Raw genomic sequence first — 5,468 nt, 5'->3', positions numbered from 1 at the left:
ATCGACTTCTTCCGCTGCATAAATAAATAGCTGTTAATGAACGTCGTTATTATGTATAGAAGAAATAACGCTCACATTTTAATAATCATTATAAATAACCCAAAACCCTTTTCACCGAAGTATTCATTATAAAATAGAAAAACGTTTCGTACATTTTTAAAACTTTGGCCATACTTAATTTTTTAACAAAAACATAAATATTACAAAATAATATATCAGTTCATGAATGGTACGGTTAAATACGATTAAATACCAACAACCAAACACATGCCTTATTCCTTCACCATTAATAAATTTGGCACATGGTTGTTAAGAAGACATAAAAATCCCACATCTACTACTTTTGTGTCCATTTAAGGACTCATTATACTTGCAAATCCGTTGTATATAGGTCATATTACTTGATATTGATTCATCATTATAAAATTCTGGTATTATCTTGTTTATGATGCCGGTTGTTTTGTTCATTAAACTGTATAAGTAGTCTTGTCACGTGATGTCAGGAATTGTCACATAAGTGTCTTGTATGTAGAGAGAATATAATTGGATGCATGGTATATCATATTTTACATGAAATAGTTTTTTGTTGTTGTCGTTGTTTTCAGTATTCGGTAGCATTCTGACGATCATAATACATTTTAGAATAACCATTCACATGCAAGCTTTACACATTCGAAACATTTTTAACAGGCTTCGGATATTTTTTCAATTTGAAGATAATAGTTAGCAAGTTAATAATATATTTTTACATTTATTTCTATAATTTCGCGTTAATACAATTCGACTGAAACATGGATTAATGACTAATCAGACAAAAGAAATGTTATGGTTCCCCTTTAATACATTTGCAGTTATAGTTTAAACTCAAACAATGTCAAAATTTACTATTTATTTGTTACAATTTGTAATATAGGTTAGACCAATATGCTGAAATATCTATCCATCCTGTACTAATACCATTATAGTCCAGGCCTTTGTCCGAAAATTAATGGAAAGGGCTGAGAAGCGGCGAAAATCAATTATTGCTCCCAACTAAATTACGGAGGTATATGTCGATATATTGCAAGATAAACTAAGATTTGAAAATTTCAATCTTTGAATTGGTATGGCGTTTCGTATATAACCGCTTTCCCAACGAAACAGTGAGATACATTTTGATAACATCATTCTTACCTACTGTAAACAGTTCTACTTCACATATTGTAAGAAGTCCTGTAGTAAAGCGTCTGATTATCAAATAACGAAACGATGAAGGTAGATGTTGACGTAGTTCAAACCTGTTAGAACTTGTGGGATTCCCTTTGTATATTTAAACTTCCATTAGAAGATATATCCACTGAAGTGTTGCTAACCAAAAACGTATATGTCTTAAATTGTTTTAGGTTCAGCTGCAAGGTTAGAAAATAAAACACATAAAATTATGTTTATTTCACATTTGAATTAACAAATTCTTTGCAAATGTCAGATATATGAGCCGTGTCACGGCAAAAACCAACATAGTGGGTTTGCGACCAGCATGGATCCAGACCAGCCTGCGCATCCGCGCAGTCTGATCAGGATCCATGCTGTTCGCTATCAGTTTCTCTACTTGTAATTTGGTTGGTAAGCGAACAGCATAGATCCTGATCAGACTGCGCGGATGCGCAGGCTGGTCTGGATCCATGCTGGTCGCAAACCCATTATGTTGGTTTTGTCGTGACGCGGCTCATATATAGTTTTAAACATGGAATAAAGGAATATGATATGAAATACTTTTTGTGCAGATAAGCCCTCAACACTTGTCTTTAGGCGTTTTATTTGTTATACGCAGACTGTAAAACTTCTTTTGTCTCATATTGAGCTGCAAGATTAAACATATTCCCATAAAAAATTCATTCATTTGTTTTTTATTTCTTTTATTTATTTTTTTGGGAGGTGGGGGTAGGGTATACATTTACAGTTAAATTATAAATTCTGTAACCATTATCACAAAGCATCGTAAGATTCGAGATCTGTGACTTTTTGTAAATTTTAGGTAGTCATATATAACCCATAATGATGTTAATCATTAAAGAAATATTATTATTTGAATTACAAAAGGGAATCAACCCCTAACTCTTTTAAGCATTTTATAGAGTTTGTTTATGCCAATTGCTACTTCCATTCCACAGCCGCTATATTCTAATAAATAAACATAATGATAGTATTGCGTTAAGGAAGTGTTAAGATAAGTTTAACAGTGGTGCGTAAGTGTATTCAAGTTATAAAAATACTATCTTTTTAGGGAAGAATATTCAATCAATTTTTCAATTAAAGTATATTTTGTGCATATATTTTCCTTATAAATATTCATTTCATAATTCTCTCCCCTCACCCACACTTTGGGATTATATTTTGGTAAAGATGTTATAAAACTCAACTTACTGTTATCTGGACGTCCAGTTATCTGGATCTTCGTGATGGTATAAGTCATTCCTAGGTCAATTTGAATCCAAGGAACATCTGTACCTGATGTGCCCGCGCAACATCTACATGTGTCAGGGCTTCCAATTGCTTTGTTGTCAATGACGTTTCTGCTTTCCCAAGAAGCCGCCGGTAAATTCCATTCATTCGTAGAAGATATTGAAGTGGAGATCACCGACTTGATTAATGGAATAATATCGACTTCTTCCGCTGCATAAATAAATAGCTGTTAATGAACGTCGTTATTGTGTATAGAAGAAATAACGCTCACATTTTAATAATCATTATAAATACCCAAACCATTTCACCGAAGGTATTCATTATAAAAGTAGAAAACGTTTCGTACATTTTTAAAACTTTGGCCATACTATATTTTAACAAAAACATAAATATTACAAAATAATATATCAGTTCATGAATGGTACGGTTAAATACGATTAAATACCAACAACCAAACACATGCCTTATTCCTTCACCATTAATAAATTTGGCACATGGTTGTTAAGAAGACATAAAAATCCCACATCTACTACTTTTGTGTCCATTTAAGGACTCATTATACTTGCAAATTCGTTGTATATAGGTCATATTACTTGATATTGATTCATCATTATAAAATTCTGGTATTATCTTGTTTATGATGCCGGTTGTTTTGTTCATTGAACTGTAATGTTGTCTTGTCACGTGATGTCATGATTTGTCACATTAGTGTATTGTATGTAGAGAGAATATGATTGGATTTGTGGTATATCATATTTTACATGAAATAGTTTTGTTGTTGTCGTTGTTTTCAGTGTAAACTTTGAAATAATCTGGCTATTTTGCTTATTTGGATACACTTTGCTTTACCTTATTCAATTGATTTTTTTTATCAAATGATTTTTTTACTCGACATTATAGTTGTGTGTGTGTGTGGGTGCGTGCGTGCGTGCGTGTGTGCGTGTGTGCGTGCGTACGTGCGTGTGTGTGTGTGTGTTATTTTAAGCTTCTTCTATTTTTATCTTCTATCTGGGTCGGTGGTTCCACAATTCCTACTTGAATACTGTTGACCCCCTCCCCATCTTGCCTGTGTTTATATTTGTCTTTTGATGTTTTAGGTGTATAAGGTAGGCTTCATACTTTAGAATTCGTTTTTTGTTTAGTTTCGCCGATTGTTTTCTCGTTCAGGACACATGCTTTTATTTACTTGGGGAAAACACCGCGTTCCATAGAATTGCTTTAACGTGTCGCATTGAAAGTCCCATGAGAATCACCGTATAACACATCCACAGGTGTTTCTAAATTCAAAATGGCACCATTTTATATTTTAAAATCGTGAAAACTACTAAAGCTAGTGCTATTGGGCGTGGACGTTAGCTTGCAAATACCACAACCGTCCATGAACAGGCTCAGTCAAACCCGCGCATCGGTCGGATGATTCACTATCGTTCACTGAGCTGCTACGATCGAACCGAACTTTCAGCAATTAGAATTTTGCTTTTTTAACATTCAGTAGGCATTATGTGTTTTTCATTTTTAATTTGAAAGAAGGAATGACGGCTTGTTGCTCGGTTGGATTTTGTTTTTATTTTATGAAAGTTTATAATGATGAAATTAAACTTTTATTCTGATATACAAGCAACTATATTGTATTTCAAATAACAAACTGCTGTTACTTTCAAAATGAACAAATATCCAATCCCTTAAAAAATCCTGCAAGTCTAACACGAATCTTTAACACCGCTTTTAAAAATATTATCTTGTTAGCTTCTTTGACTGAAAATATCTCTTCCTAATACCTCCTACATCATTTTTATATTTTAAATTTTCGTTTTGATAAATATCACACCAACATTGTAATTATCATATGACGACTTTAGTAGCTTTTTTGCATTATTCCATGCATTATTTCGGGCTGTTTTAACCATTTAATGATTACTACATTTGTATCGCTACTTATAAAATTACCATTTCTTGGCTCCATTAAGTCGTCATCTCATGACAATGCTTTCAATCACAACCAATTTTGGAATTTCCGGGGCTGTGCTTTACTTATTTCCAGGTGTATTTTTCAGTATCACTCAGTATTTAACTTTAACTAAGTTGAAACCTTCAATACTCTTGAACTTATTAGGCGTTGATATATAGCATATTAATGCATTTTTTGCTCAAGTTCTTAAATTATGATCACAAAATGCATTTGACTCGAAAGTGTGATGTTGCAGTGCACTATATATTGAGGCACCAGACAGTATCCTTTACCTGCTTTTTTAAATTGCTTTGAAATAGCACATTTTATAGAACTTAAAATAAAACATGTTTATGCTTAGTATCCCCCGTCGAAGATTTAGTGTAGTCCGTCAGACTGTTTGTATGTCCGTCTTTATGTCATTCTGTCTTCCGAGCTACATGTAACATTTGGATACTTATATGATTGGGTGAACAATAGTAACATCAAACATGTACCTGTAATTTTTCTTTGATATCACCAAAAACGTAAGCTTTAATGTGGCTATATTTCTTTATGTGGCTTAAAATAACAATGGAGAACAATGGAGTAGCCACAAAAAACGCCTCGTTAGCACGTCTGTATTTCTGTCAGTCCCGACCCCGTCTGGAAATTGTGCGTCACGGTATTATTAAGTTGTGGTATGCTAAGAATAATTTATTAATCTCTCTCTGTCCGTCCCTCCGTCTGCCTGGCGTCCATCTCGAAATTGCCCACTACAGAATTGAATAATGCATAAACTTTAACTATTTTAGAATGTAATTCCAGCCCATTGATAAAAAGTGTTTTGCCTTAGAATCATTTAAAAACCTATGTCCGTCCGTCTTTGTTTCAAAATTGTAAAATATGCTATTTAAAATATGGTACGGAAAATATCTGGCAGGTATTGTCTTTTCGGATCGGCATATCCGTTCCTCGTGTAGTTGCGTAATCGGAAAGCCTTCTTACAGCCCAATGGGCAGGAATGCTTGGGACGGACATTCCGATTAGAACCGCAACGCACAATTATTATTATTAATTACTAATTATTATTATCATC

The sequence above is a fragment of the Ruditapes philippinarum genome, unplaced genomic scaffold (genome assembly GCF_026571515.1).
Source record: "Ruditapes philippinarum isolate M1 unplaced genomic scaffold, ASM2657151v2 ctg5391_1_1_1_1, whole genome shotgun sequence".
NCBI classification, from domain to species: Eukaryota; Metazoa; Mollusca; class Bivalvia; order Venerida; family Veneridae; genus Ruditapes; species Ruditapes philippinarum.
This window is presented reverse-complemented; position numbering follows the sequence as displayed.